This window comes from Papaver somniferum, chromosome 1 (genome assembly GCF_003573695.1).
Source record: "Papaver somniferum cultivar HN1 chromosome 1, ASM357369v1, whole genome shotgun sequence".
Lineage (NCBI taxonomy): Eukaryota > Viridiplantae > Streptophyta > Magnoliopsida > Ranunculales > Papaveraceae > Papaver > Papaver somniferum.
The window spans coordinates 117,825,717-117,841,591 of record NC_039358.1 but is presented as its reverse complement, the minus strand read 5'-3'; the positions used below and the strand labels follow the sequence as shown (position 1 = coordinate 117,841,591).

Genomic DNA, 15,875 nt, shown 5'->3' with positions numbered 1-15,875 from the left:
TTAATAATCTCGTACCGAAATTATTTTTAGTCTAATAGATGATCCAGTAAATCTTTAAAATGAAATGAATATCCATGAAGTAGTAATATTAATATTCAGATGTTTAGTATAATATTAGAATTAAAAGAAAATAAAATTTATTTATTAATATGATTTTTTAATAGGAAACTTTACATTAATAGCAAAGACTATAAGGTCCATTATAATTTTATGCAGACTTAAATTTGAATCGTATTAAACTATTAACTCCAATATTTAACAAGATATAGTATACAGATTCAAAATGAATAAGTAAAATCTATCATATCAACCCTTACGTGAATGTAAGATTGTATTTAGAAGATTAAGACTTAGTATACCAACTGGACTATCAACTTAAGAATAATGAGAATAATAATACAGTTAATAATAGTATTCGAGTAATTAGGTTAGTAGCGAATTTATAGTAGATTGTATTTGGAAAAAAATTTATATATGATATTACACTAAAGTTAAAATTATCAAATATTATAAATTGGCGTAAAATCGAATTGGGATTACTTGTATTGGTGAAAGAAATAAAGAAATAAATTCAGATAACTAAATTGTTTAAAATGATGTAAATTTCTTATATATAATTTATGAAATAAATTTATTGGAATTACATTAATTACGATAAAAGTTTAGAGACTAATTAATCTTAGTAAATTAATGCTTAGTTAATCCAGCACTGGGGAACAGTGAAGGTTGCGTTTTCTCTGTTCATAGGAAGGCATTGTTGGGACTAGCCAACCTTGACAGGGCAACTGCATTCAGAGATGACCGATCATAGGAGTATGAATTAGTTCTTTCAGAAAACCGATAATTATAAAAATACTTTCGTAGAATCTTCCTTGTATTTAGAGACACATATCTTATGAAATAGAAATTAGTGTAGAGATCTTAAAGACTAAAATTTATAGTTCTCCATTATAGAAATTCGAGTAAGGAACTTAGACTTCCCTATTTGATAGAAAGAACCTAAAATCAGCATAGTTGAGCTTAGAGCTACAAATTTTAGATTTTAGTTGTAGAGCCATATAGGCTTGTGCTTTATTTTATGTTATTTGCGCTTAGACAAGAGATGGTATTGTTCTATAAGGTGGGAAATTTTTGAAGACCGATAGGATGATTTGATTTTCGAGGACAAAAATAAATCAGGTGGGGAGAATGTAAGTACCTTCAAGCTCGTCAACGCTATTAGACTAGTCAAGAGATGTATTAGTCGATAATAACTCAATTAGTTTAACCTGAACGTTAATTAATAGAAATTAATCTAACAATGATTTAGATACGAAACTAGTACCGTTGAATAGATCTCGAAAAGTTATGAGAAATAGACTACTCGAACGTGTCATTTGTGTAGGATCGGAATCTCGCAGCAATAATATTTCAGCGAAATTATCAACAACACAACGGTGTCGCAGAAAAATTTCAGAAATGACATAATAAACGATGTCAGCTAAAATCAGGAGAAAGATTTGATGGTCCTGCAAAAATTAGAGAGTTTGCGAGATTAATATTTGTAAGGTTGCGAGAATGTCGCAAGACATATCCGAAAATAAAGGACAGATTAGCTGTCATCCACTATGTATTTCCCTATAAATAGTCGTTCAGTTGTAAAGGAGGAGAGAGATCTTTTCTGAGTAAGAAACAAGTAAATAGGAGAGAGAAAATCTAGAGCAGTGGTTATTCTTGATTCCTTTATCTTTTCTTGTAAGATTGTTCAAAGATTCATCAATAAAATTAAGATTTTTAATCTAAAAATGAGTTGAGTGTTAATGAAATCATATGAGGGGTGTAGTGTAGGATTTCCTGCAACTACATAATGGCGCTAGAAACAGGGACGCTAAAGATCGAAAGTTGAAGATTGTTGTTGAGATTGTTCAAATCAAGAAAGTGATTAAATAAATCAGTGAACCAGTTAAAAGAAAAATGATTAGAGTCACTGAAGATGACAAAATATTGGAGTGTAATATGATAACAAAAACAATGGTTAATGAATTCCATGAAAACATCAAAGGAAGAATACATAAACGAAATTTTGAAGGAAGGAAGGTTATGGCGGTGGAAAAGACATCACCCTTGAAAGATTGGGAAAAGCAAAAAATTACATTCATGGCGGCAGAAATACCAAAAGAAAATTTGAACCACACATCTCCATTGGTTATTACAGTGCCTATTACGCGAAAAGAGAAGGAGACAACAACAAAATCCACGGGAGAATGGATATTGAACAGAACTTTAATCGATACATGAAGTTCAGTGGATATAATATTTTATCATGCATTCAGGGGAATGGGATTTAAAGATGAAGAAATGTCCAATTCAACATATTTTGTTCATGGCTTTGGAAAATCCACAACAAAACCTAAAGGAGAAATAGTGGTACGAATTCCACTTGGAGAGATCGAAACACACGTAACACTATGCGTGGTGGATATGGAATCGCCATATAATATGTTACTAGGAAGACCATGGATACATGCGATACAAGTTGTAGTATCAACGTTGCATCAATGCATTAAATTCCCCACACCAAATGGAATAGGTGAAATCAGAGGAGATGTTGACAATGCGAAATTATGTCATCAAATTGAAGTAAAGCGTTATGAAGGACAGGCAAAAAGGAAACAATTTCGCAGAAAATTGGCAAAGGAAGCAAAGAAAGAAGAAGAATTTAGAGTATATATGATAAGGGCAAAAGAAGGCAAGGGAATACCCAGTGAAATTTCGGAAGAAGGAGAAGGACCTGTGAAAACAATAAAAGAACCAACACCAATGGGAGAACCCAAGTCCAGTTACACTGCCGCAGAACCAACAAAAGAAATAAATGTTGGGACTATAGAAGAACCTCTAATATTGAGAATTGGAACCAAGATGGATATAGAAGAAGAAGAATAAAGAATTGTTAACCTTTTGCGAGAATATAAAGACGTTTTCGCAGGGAGCATGGATGACATACCGGGAATAGATCCATCAATTGCATGCCACAAATTGGAGATTAACAAGAATGTGAGACCATTTAAACAAAAAATAAAAAAATCGCAACAGCTTACCATTCCTAAATAGAAGAAGAACTATAGAAAATGCTTGATGCGAGAATCATAAGAGAAGCTAAATACCCAGAATGGATAGCGAATATGGTCATTGTCCCAAAGAAAAACAAAGTAATAAGGATTTGCATAGATTTCACTGATTTAAACAAGCTTGCCCTAAAGATAGTTTTCCGTTACCAGATATTCCTCAAATGGTGGAATCCGCAGCGGGAAATGATAGGGTATTGTCTTTAGATGGGTACAAAGGGTATAACCAAATCCCTTTCGCTGAAGAAGATCAAGAACATACTGCTTTCTTCTCCCCTAGAGGTTTATATTGTTACACGAAAATGCCATTTGGTTTGCAAAATGCGGGAGCGACATACCAAAGAATGGTAGAGAAGGTGTTCGCAAAATGGATACACAAAACATTAGAAGTATACGTGGACGACATGTTAGTAAAGAGTAAAGAAGCCAAAGACCATGTACAGGACCTGAGGGAGATTTTTGAACAAATGCGGCGGTATAACATTAAACTGAATCCTGAGAAGTGTACTATTGGAGTTGCATCAGGAAATTTTTTAGGCTACATTGTATCAAAGGAAGGAATACAGGTTGATCCAGAAAAAGTGCAAGCAGTTTGTGACATGCCAACACCAGCAACAATAAAAGATGTACAGAAGTTGAATGGGCTTCTAGCTTCGCTGGGGAGATTCATTTCACGATCATCAGACAAATGAAAATATTTTTTCGATATACTCAAGAAGGGTACGAAATTCAAATGGACTGATGAATGCGAAAAATCTTTTCAAGGATCAAAGAACATCTTATGAATACAACTATTTTACAAAAAGCAGAATCAAGAGAAGAAATATTGATCTATCTTGCGACGACGTCGCATGCATTAAGTGTTGTGTTATTGCGAATAGACGCAAGAGTGGAGAAACCCATTTATTACATTAGCAAAACTTTTAATACTGCCGAGAAGAATTACTCAAAGATTGAGAAGTTGATCTTAGCATTAGTTTATGCATCATTTAAGCTCCGCATATATTTTCAAGCGATCAAGATAAAGGTATTAACGAAAGTACCAATTGAATCAGTGATGAAGAATTCTAAAAGATCAGGAAGAGTGGAGAGATGGAATGCACAAGTAGGCCACTTTGATATTAAATATGAAATTTTGTCTTCACCAAAATCACAAGTTGTTGCAGATTTCTTGGCAGAATTTCCTTTAGAAGAAGATGAAGCGGTAGAAGAAATGATGGATATAGAAGAAGAACACGGAGATCCAAAAGATTTATTAACAGAACCAAATAGATGGGAGATATTGGTAGATGGATCATCAAATGGAGAAGGCAATGGAGTTGGAATTGTTTTAATTTTGCCAGAAGGAATAAAGATGGCTTTTTCATTCAGATTGGAATTCGCGTCCACTAATAACGAAACGGAATATGAAGCTGTGATACATGCCTTAAAATTCGCAATAGAAATGAAACTAGAAAATGCCAGGATCACTAGTGATTCACAGCTAGTTATTCGCCAAATAAAGGGAGAGTATACTACAAATGAACCATCCTTGAATAAATACAAGAAGCTCGTTGAAGAATTGTCAGCGAAAATCCCAAAAATAAAATGGAGGCACATTTCAAGGAAGGATAACAGACTCGCACACGCTTTTGCTTTGATCTCAAGCATGATGACAGATCCAACTGCGAGATGCATAAAAATACAAACACTACTGTCACCATCAATCAATAAAGAAGAAGAAGTGGACGTGATGATAATAGACGATGAAGAAGAAGAACAAACGAACAATATCGCAGATTGGAGAATGAAACTTCATGCATATTTGACGAAAGGAGAAACACCAAGAAATAGATTGGAAACACACAAGTTAAAAAGCCGCGCAACGAATTATGAATTAAGAGATGGGCTGCTATACCGAAAATCTTTTAATGGACCATCACTCAGATGTTTGACACGAGAGGAAGGAGAAAAAGTGTTAAAAATGTTACATAGTGGGGATGCTGGCAATCATACCTGGGGAAGATCTTTGGCACATAGAGCAAAAATGCAAGGCTATTACTGGCCATACATGCACGAAGATGCAAAACAGATATCAAGACGTTGCGAAGATTGTCAGCGGCATGGAAAGAAAATACATGCACCTGGAGCACCATTGTCATCTTCAACCAGTGTTTGGCCTTTTGGAAAGTGGGGCTTAGATATTGTGGGGCCATTTTTACCAGGTTCTGGACAAAGAAGATACTTAATAGTCGCAACAGATTATTTCACAAAATGGACAGAAGTGAAGGCAGTACAACATATTCGCGAAAAATATATCTTTACATTCATATTCGAAAATATCATTTGCAGATTCGGAATTCCTGCGCAGTTGGTATCTGATAATGGGAAACAGTTTGAAGGACAAAACATAGAAATGTTACTTAATGCATTTAAGATAAAATGTGGAAAGTCTACTCCTTTGTATCCACAAGCTAATGGGCAGGTAGAAGCAACAAACAAAACAATTGCAGATATATTAAAGAAGAAATTGGAAGGGCAACACAGAGCATGGTGCGAACAAGTACATAATGCAGTATGGGCTTATAATATAACTAGAAGATAAGCTACTGGAATGTCACCTTTTTGTTTAACATACGGAGTTGAAGCGGTGTTACCAACAGAAGTTGTTATTCCGACAACAAAGAGAGAAGCTTGGGAGAAAAATCTTAGTGCGGGTTTGTCTTAAACAAACTTGATGAATTATAAGAAAGAAGAGAAAAAGCTTTACAACATATGGAGAATTATCAGCGAAGATTAGCCCGAGAATATAATAAACGTGTCAAAGTACGCGAATTCCAACCATGACACTTAGTTCTGCGAGAGACACCAATATATCAGCGAGAAAATGGTGGAAAATTAGCGAAAAAATGGGATGGACCTTACATCATTAAGGAGATAGTTGGAACATGATCTTATAGATTAATGGATCTAGAAGGTAGAGATGTTGGTCATAGACTTGACAGACCATGGAACAGGTTGTACTTAAAAAGATATTAACCGTAAGAAGCTTTGAGAAGTTATGGATTCTGAAAGAATAATTGCAAGGTTATTCATATCAAAACAAGATCATGATGTTAGAAACTTTTGCAGAGATAATCACATAACAATGACATAAAAGAAAGGGGAGAACCTTTATGGCTTACGACCTAGTTCGCGAATAAAATTTCGCAAGAGGCAAATGTAAGACCTAAAGTACGTCACATAAGGGGGTACCTGTTGTATGGCTCAGGGAAAGGCTACACCGTCACCGGAACCTGAGTCATGGAGATTTGGGGTCAATAAAGCCCATCCGGGAGAGGCACCTTGGATTCTCAGCTTAAGCATATGACTTAGGTTGGGCGACTAAGGTAATAAGGACTCTCCCAAGGAGTGCAGATATGATCAAGGCGCCGAGGTACAAGGTTGAGTCAAGAGTGTCGGGGGCGTTTGAAGCGTACGTTGCCATTTTTGACAAGTCTTGGCTTATACTGTTCTCGGCCTGAAGAAAACCCCACTTAGGGTGCAGTCTCGTAACCATAAGCCCTATAGGTAAAATGGATAAGAGGATGCGAAAACAACTGGTTGTTGTTAAGACTGGATGGGAGGAGATAACCTTGTATGGTAGAAGTACGCCTCCTTGAAGGGGAAACTAGGGGGGAGATAAGGGCGGCACCCTCCATTAGAGAGCTGATAAGTGTCTTAAGACGCAAATGTCATGAGGCTTTTTATTCGCAAGGGTATTAAGGCTTGTCATATTTGTGCAACAATCCTGAAGAGGCAATAATACAAAAAAAAAATAAGACGAGATCAATGGGTTTTCGCATGAAAGTGCGAAGACGTCCTGCGATTTCGTCGCAAGACGGCAATGTCATGGGGCTTTATTTTCGCAAGAATATTTAGGCCTGTCATATTGTCGCAACATTCCTGAAGAGGCCACAATATAAAATAAAAAGATAAGGCAAGACCAATGGGTTTTTGCATGAAAGTGCAAGGACGTCCTTCGATTTTGTCGCAATGACAAGAGGTGGCATAATAAGACCTTTAATTACGAAGGCAAAATAAGACCACATGACAAAACAAAATATTTATAAATATTCATAACAGATTATTTTTCGCAAGAAAGATAATGAGAGGCAAGTATGGGAATCAATAAACAAGAAGCATTATCTTTCTCACCAGCAAAATATTAAAAGGAAAAATTGATTCCAAAGTTGGTTGAAGAATATTATTCGCAAAATGTAATAAAGATAAGACAATTCAAGAAGATAGAACTAGATAAGAAGCTCATGCTTTAGTATTAATCCCAGTAGAAGGAGATAATAGATGTTCTTCGCCAATGTTCTCATTGTCGCAAGCCTCTCCTTCATTTCGATTCTGATCTTCGCATTGATTAGCACCTTGATTATCGCCAGCAATTACTTCTTCAGAAGGGATTTCTTTTTCATTTTCATTTTGATTAACACCAGCAGATTGTTCCTTAGAAGGAATCTCTTCTTCATCTTCCAAGAAATTATCCTTTGCACCACTTTCATAATCATAATCACTATCAGCAGGACGAGGAACTTCATCATCATCTACTTCCAAAAGTTCGATTGATGTAGGAGGAAGAGATTTAGACAATAAAATATCATTTACAAGGACTTCAGCCCAGAGATGAACTTGACGAAGAAGTGCTCTCTGATGATTCCTATCTTGAATATCCTTAAAATAAGCAAGATAATCAAGTCTTCTTTCTGCTCAGTCGCGAGAACCAGTAAAGACAGAGACGAGTAATGCATATTCTTTGCGAATTTTGGAATATTTAGCTTCCAAAATAGAAATGGATGAATGAAGATTCTTCTCAGACTCTGCGAAAGGTAAAATACAAAATTTCAATAAGATGAAGAACTCAAAAAGATATGACAAAGAAAAGATAATTAAGGCAGTCAAACTATTATGACTGCATTCCTTTTGCGAAATAAGGTGTTGAATCAAGGTTAGACAACTATTCTCCCATCGGTCCATTGCATCATCAAATTGATCTCCAACTAAACCTTTAAGTCGAGACTGAAGATTTTTCTCTTTAGAAATAAGAAAGGCATTTTTCTTCGCAAGAGAAGAATGAGATTCTTCTAATTTGGAATATTGTTCTATAAGTTGATTCTCCTTTACACTTAAAGCTATTCTACCTTGAATGAGTGTATCTCTTTCAGCAATAGATGACTCTGTTACTTCTTTAAGTTCATTTCTCAAAGAGCTAGAGATTGTTCTTGGTCATCACATACTTTCTGAAGAATGCTAAGTTGTTGCGAAGATATCGCCATCTTGTTTAAACAAGTTCGCTTCTCTTGAAATAAGGTTTTATTCTCATCTGATAAAGTTTTCATCCCTAAATTAGCTTTAGTTAAAGAATAAGAAAGGCGAGATATTTCATTACTTAATAAATCTTGCCTTTGAACTAATTGGGTATTTTCATTGGTAAGATTACTTATATGATCAAGAGAATATGAATAAAGGTTATCTAATTTGTTATATTGATCCATCAAAATCTCTTTATCAACACGGGCTTCTTCAACAGCAGATTCAAATTGATATCTCTCCATTATTCGTTTCTGGTTTAAGGCTTAACATGGGAAAGAGGGATTTCAAGGATAATTAAATATGGGAAGGATAAAACCATTAGAAAGGCAAATTGAAGACACAGATAATAAAATCATACCTCTCAATTCATCATTCTTTTTGCAAAGGTTGTCACGATCCAACGAAACATTCTGAAGCTTTTGATTTTCGAGACGAAGAGCATTACACTCTTTTTCCAAAGCTGTTTGCGAAGCAGCTCTGTCAGAACCGAAATACTTACTCAGAATTTCGCAAATACTAGACTTGACAGGATCAATGGAAGACTTCTTGCCATCATCCAGGACTTCAGACAAAACTTTGAAAGCAATATCTATTCCTTCCACGGTTTGTTTCAAAAAGGGAAGAGGCCCAGGTAGAGAACTGGCAATGATAGAAGGTTTAGAAACATTATCAATAGGAAGAGAAGAAGTTTTATTCACAGAAGGATCAATAATGGGGGGTTCAATCATTGAAAGGTCAGTTGAAGAAATGAAGTCCGAGACAGCTTTTTCGTGAATTGGAGATGATGGTTTATCTTGCGAAGATGTCGCAGGAGATTTAAAAGAGATAAGTAAATGGAATGGAACAGAGGTTTCAACAGTTTTAAGGTGGTGAGATTTATTGAGAGGTTTATTGACATCCTTATCACCCTGCGAATTACAATCCAGATAAGAAATAGAGACAACAATATTGTTATTAGAAAAGAATAATGTTTCTAACTACCTTCTGATTCACATACTTTCTTTTATGCACAACAATCTTATGCTGCGATTTGGGAATATTAGGGTTCTGAATCGTAAATTTAGTGTTGGAGGCGCTTTTGCTGAAATAACAAGAGTATGGGAATCACATAAACAACATCAAATAATGCAGTAAGAAAGATCAATTTCAGCAAAACCCATAAGGAAGAAAAAAGAAAACTAACCTTGATGAATCCATGGAAAACACTAGCAGGAAGATTATTTCGAAGAAAATTACGAATGATGAAGATCTACAGTGGGAACAGTATGAAGATGAAGAAGAACTTAAAAAGATTGAAAGAAGAAGAAAAAAGAAAAGTTGCAATAACGGAATTTGCAGAAGAACGATGAAGTTGCAGAGAAAATAAAAAGAAAGAAAAAGAGAGTGAGAAAGAGTATATATAGAGGGAATTTTTCCTCGAGAAGATAAACACGATTAATACGGAAATATATAAGCGGTTAAAAAACAGCAATTACAAAAGACGTGTCAAGAAACAGATGGGAAAAAGGATACGTGTGATAAATGCAGAATATGAAATGATGAATAATTGCGGCATTTCTCACATCATTCTCTACTTCGCGGAGAAGATATGAGAAGAAGCAAGATGTAGGATCAGAATCTCGCAGCAATAATAATTCAGCGAAATTATCAACAACACAACACAACAGTGTCGCAGAACAATTTCAGAAATGACATAATAAACGAAGTCAGCTAAAATCAGGAGAAAGATGTGATGGTCCTGCGAAAATTACAAAGTTTGCGAGATTAACATTTGCAAGGTTGCGAGAATGTCGCAAGCCATATCCGAAAATAAAGGACAGATTAGCTGTCATCCACTATGTATTTCCCTAGAAATAATCGTTCAGTTGTAAAGGAGGAGAGAGATATTTTCTGAGTAAGAAACAAGTAAATAAGAGAGAGAAAATCTAGAGCAGTGGTTATTCTTGATTCCTTTATCTTTTCTTGTAAGATTGTTCAAAGATTCATTAATAAAATTAAGATTGTTAATCTAAAAATGAGTTGAGTGTTAATGAAATCATATGAGGGGTGTAGTGTAGGATTTCCTGCAACTACAATTTGGACACCGGACGAAGAAGATATATCTTAGTCGTCTGGATGCCCTTTTCCTTTTCTCGTGTGCCTTTAGCATTTTGGGACGGCCTTATCCCCAGCCGGTTCTAGAAGATTGCATTCTCTTCTTTTCTTCTTCTTCTTTCTTTCTGTTATCTTTCTCTCTCTTTTCTTCTCATGTTTTTCCTTCTCAGTCGAATTCGAGAGATTAAACGGAAGTTTTGTGATCGATAGGAGGTGTAGAAGATTATACAATAGTTGGTGGTGATGGTGATGGTGTTTGTTGCTGATTTAGACTCAAAAGAGGAAGTCAAATTAAGAATTAGGTTTTCTTAATAAGTTCTGTGAAGATGTGGATGGTGAAATTGAGTAATTAAGGAGAAGATTAGAGATGGGTTGTGTTTCCATGAAGATTTAGACTGAGTATTAGGGTTTGAGTTAGAGGAGAAGAGATTTGGAAAGTTAGGGTTCTTAAATTAGTTGAGGTTTTTTGTGAAATTAAGGATGGATGTAAGCAATTGAAGATGGGTATGTTTAGAATGAAGTAGAATCAAGTATATGGAGTTGTAATTTCGGTTTAATTATAAAATTGAGAATTATAAATTAGGGTTGGTCTTGTTCTTCCCCAAGTCAGAAATTAGGGTTACAGGAAATATATAATAAGAATTAGAAGATGGAATTGATGTAAAGGGGATTGAATTAATAATGGGTTTATTCTTAATTGAAGTATTGATTCGATGAATCGGGGTTAATAGGATGTTTTGGGGCTGTATTAGTGGTGAATCGAATAATTAGGTCTTTGGTGGAATTGATTCGGCGTATTAGAAAAGTCAGAGGATGCAAACAGTTTGGTAAGTCTCTGGTCTGTCTTAATTATAGTAGCATGAGTTGAATTGTTTTGATTTCACAGTTTGTACAATTATGGATTGAACTGAGGTTGATGTTGGAGTTGTAGTTAGTGGAATTGTTAGACACTGAGCTATTGTTACAACTGAAGGATGAGTTTGGTTTGGAGATTGTTATGGTTGATTATTAGAGTTGATCTGAGTTCGGTTGAGCGTCAATGAGTGTGATGTTAGACTTGTTAAGCTAATGGTGGTGGTGAAGTTATAGACAGTTGAGCTGTTATAAGTTCAAGTTGGGTCTGGAGAGGAAATGAATGGAACTGTCAGTGGCAGGGAAGAGTTGAGCTGTAGTGAAGTCATAATGGTTATGATTGATCCAGTTGAATGAGATGTTTTGCGTCTGAATGTTGAAGTGATAATGGTGTTGCTATTGGGATTCAAGTTGAATGCGCAGAGGGTAGAGAACGAATGTGTTGGTTGAGTTGGCAGTATTAGTTGTATCAGCTGGTACAAATGGAATTGTTTGGCAGATCAGTTAAGGTTTAGATGAATGGAATGAACTGGATTTGAGATTGATGTTCCTTAGAGATGGTAATGCTGAAATCAGGTTATGTGAAGTTGAGTTGGTAGTTGTAAAAAGAGAGAAAGCTTGGAACTGCAATTTGCAGGTAATCTGTACTAGTGTTTGTAATTAGTTTTGAAGTTGTTTGAATAAATGAAATGTTTAGTGATTGTTAGACTTCTGTTATTTAGCATTAAACCTATTAATTATCCTAGTCAGTTTATCTGACTCACTTTGTTAGCTCACTTAGTCAATCTGACTGAGTCGACCAGTTATTCTACTGAATAGGTTTGACCCAGTACTGACTTAGTAAACCTTGACTGAGTTGGTTCCTTCGGCCATTTGACCAGGACCTTGACTTGACTATGGACGTTGATTGTTAGTTGAACCATTTGACCATCATTGACCGCTAGTTGACCCAGTCGGGTCAGCACTTGTGTAATGGGTCGAGTCTAATGGACTTGGGCTTAATATTATGTATTCTTAGTTTGATGTTATGGACTCTTATAGTCTAAATTAGCCTTTGGTTCCTTCTATTTTTATTAGATATTCGTAAGTCTTATCTAATAGACTATAGACCTAATCTAATTTAATTAGTAAGCCATTAGATATGCAGGAGATGGGTAATGAAGATGTGTAGAACCTTAAATGGGCTTAGAACAATTAAAGTAGTTCACTTTGCCTATAACTAGAGAATTGTATGAGATTATGTTATGAGCCTTGTGTGAGCCTTTTAGATAGATTCTTAGACTTCTTGTGTAATTAACAGTTAGACTTTATTAACAACGATCGATTCAAAGGACGAACCAGTGGATCGTGGATCTCGAGGTAAACGTGGCTTTTCATCAAAAGAGGTGGGAATACATTTAACTCTTTCGTAACCATTGTTGTTGCTTTTACAAAAGCTTATGCTTAATAAACTTATGTATTGTATGTCCGTGCATTCCATGCTTTGTTTAAATTGTATTATGATAATTCTGTTGATTCTGTGAATCTTTCCACGATTTGGAAAGGACTTGTAATGTTTTGTTTGTCAGTATGAATTGTTATGGGAAATAAGAATTTCCACTTGTGGTATATAGGATACGCTCTTTCACATTTATACCTACATGAATTCAGCTTTTATACTTAAATTTGGTCATCATTAATGGGTGATATCAATAGATATTCGGTACGGAACAACCCGGCATCAATATTATACATTGTTTGAAGAAGGAGTTTTTCCATATACAAATTTTGTTATTAGAGTGACTTGGTCACTTTTTAATGTTTGGGAAAACATGTATTGTTTTCCAACTCTTGATTATGATTACTTTAAAGTTAAATGTTATTCCTACTGGGCACCCCTTTTAGGGATGATGTGCTCACCCATTCCCACTTTCAGTTTCAGAGACAGATCAGAGTTGCGCAGCGAAAGCTTCGAGGCATTGATTTCGTTTGTTAGACTACTTCTGCTATGATTATTATGTTGTATACTTTATTTGCAAACCTAATGATTATTGTATATGTATCATTTGAGAGGAGTTCTTGTATATATATTTCTGAGCGGGGCTAATTTTGGGTTAAGTTTGTAGCAGATTTCTTAATTGAATGTTTAAGTAAATGATTTAGGTTCTTAGTGTCTCTTTATTAGTTAATCTCTTGGATTAGTCAGTTGCTAGCTCTGGGGGCGCTACATGAGTATTTCTTCATGAGCGTTTCGAAAGACCAGTTACAAAAATGGGAACCTCCATCACTAATGATTGCTCTAGGCATACCAAATCGAGAGAAAATATTGTCTCTAACAAACTTGAGTGGAGATCATTTGTCTTGGTAGCTATTGCTTCAACCCAGTTAGACACATAGTCAACAACTAATAAGATGTAAAAGTTGCCATAGGAATTGACAAAAGGGCCCATAAAATATATACCCCGCACATCAAATATTTCTATTATTAGTATAGGACTAAGTGACATCATATTATGTCGGGTCATCTTTCCTAACTTTTGACATCTATCACAACTTTGACAAAATAGGTGGGAGTCCTTAAACATATTTGGCCAATAAAGACCGGATTGTAACACCTTTGTAGCTGTTTTCTTAGAACTAAAGTGACCCCCACAAGCTCCGGAATGACAAAAAGTCAGAACACTGGAGATTTCGTTGTCAGGAATACAACGACGGATGATCTGATCAAGGAAATATTTGAATAAGTACGGATCATCCTAGAAAAAGTATTTAACCTCAGACAAGAATTTAGCTCTATCATGTTTAGACCAATGGTCGGGCATTTGAACAGTTACCAAATAATTGACAATGTATGCAAACCAGGGTATCAAAGAGATGGAAAATAATTGTTCATCAGGGAACGTGTCAAGGATCGGTTTCTCATCAGCTCTAGTCTCATCAAGGATACGGGATAAATGGTCAGCTACTACATTTTCAGACCCTTTCTTATCACGAATATCTAGAGTAAATTCTTGGAACAACAATACCCATCTAATCAGCCGAGGTTTTGAGTCCTTCTTGGAAAGGAGATATTTGAGTGCGGCATGATCAGAGTAAACTATGACCTTAGACCCTAGGAGATATGATCTAAATTTCTCCAAAGCAAAAACAATGGTTAACATTTCTTTCTCATAGTGGTGTAGTTTAACTGGGCATCATTTAGGGTCCTACTCGCATAATAAATTACACTAGGTACTTTATTACGTCGTTGGCCAAGGACAACACCAACCGCATAATTGGACGCATCACACATGAGTTCAAATGAGAGGTTCCAATCGGGTGCTTGGATGATAGGGGCAGAAGTCAATAATAATTTAAGCTTTTCAAAAGCTGCAATACCGGCTTCATCAAATACAAAGGCAGTATCTTTAGCAAGTAGGTTCGACAGAGGTAAGGAAATATTGCTAAAGTTTTTGATGAAATGACGATAAAATCCAGCATGGCCAAGGAAAGATCTAACATCTGTTATATTCTTAGGTAGTCTTAATTTTGCCATTAGGTCAACCTTGGATTTATCAACTTCTATTCCCTTAGAGGACACCACATGTCCTAACACTATTCCAGATTTAACCATAAAATGACACTTTTCCCAATTAAGGACTAAGTTCTTTTCTTTACAATGTTATAGAACTAGTGTAAGGTGGTGCAAGCATTCATCGAAAGAGGATCCAAAAATCGTCCATAAAAACCTCGAGAAATCTCTCAACCATGTCTGAGAAGATACTTAGCATGCAATGTTGGAATGTTTCAGGTGCATTACACATCCCAAAAGGCATACGCATGTAAGCAAAAGTACCAAATGGACATGTGAAGGTTGTTTTCTCTTGGTCCTCCGGGGCAGTAGGGATTTGGTTATAACCAGAATATCCATCTAGGAAACAATAATGGTTCTGGCTAGCTAATCTTTCTAACATCTGGTCGATGAATGGTAGAGGAAAGTGGTCTTTCCTAGTTGCCGAGTTCAGCTTACGGTAGTTTATACAAACTCTCCACCCGGTAGTAACACGGGTAGGAATCAATTCATTGTTCTCATTCGCAACTACCGTAATTCCAGACTTCTTTGGGACAACCTGGATAGGGCTGACCCATTTACTATCAGATATGGGGTATATAATACCCGCATCTAATAACTTCAGCACCTCAGTGCGAACAACTTCCTTCGTATTAGGATACAAACGTCTCTGCATTCTCTTGAGGTTTTGGAACCTTCTTCTAGGTAGATGCAGTGCATACAATCCGCAGGACTAATTCTTTTCAAATCTGCTATAGTCCACCCGATTGCAGTCTTGTGCTCACGAAGAACACTAACTAGTCTACTTTCCTGATCGGGCTCTAAGTCAGAGGCAATTATGGCAGGAAGAGTATTTTCACTACCAAGAAATACATATTTCAGTGTATCCGGCAGTGGCTTTAATTCAAGGGTGGGGACCTTAACTGATGATGGGATGGGTTTATCTATGGTCGGCG

The 15,875-nt window shown here is 35.9% G+C and overlaps 1 long non-coding RNA gene across 1 annotated transcript in view; it reads left to right on the top strand.

Annotated features, from left to right (window-relative positions):
- The window catches only part of LOC113298008, a 16,004-nt gene extending 3,906 nt beyond the window's left edge, over positions 1-12,098 (top strand). Inside the window, exon 2 of the long non-coding RNA XR_003333952.1 lies at positions 11,900-12,098. This is a non-coding gene — a long non-coding RNA (uncharacterized LOC113298008). The remainder of the gene's footprint in view (positions 1-11,899) is intronic.
- Positions 12,099-15,875: the final 3,777 nt, after the last annotated feature.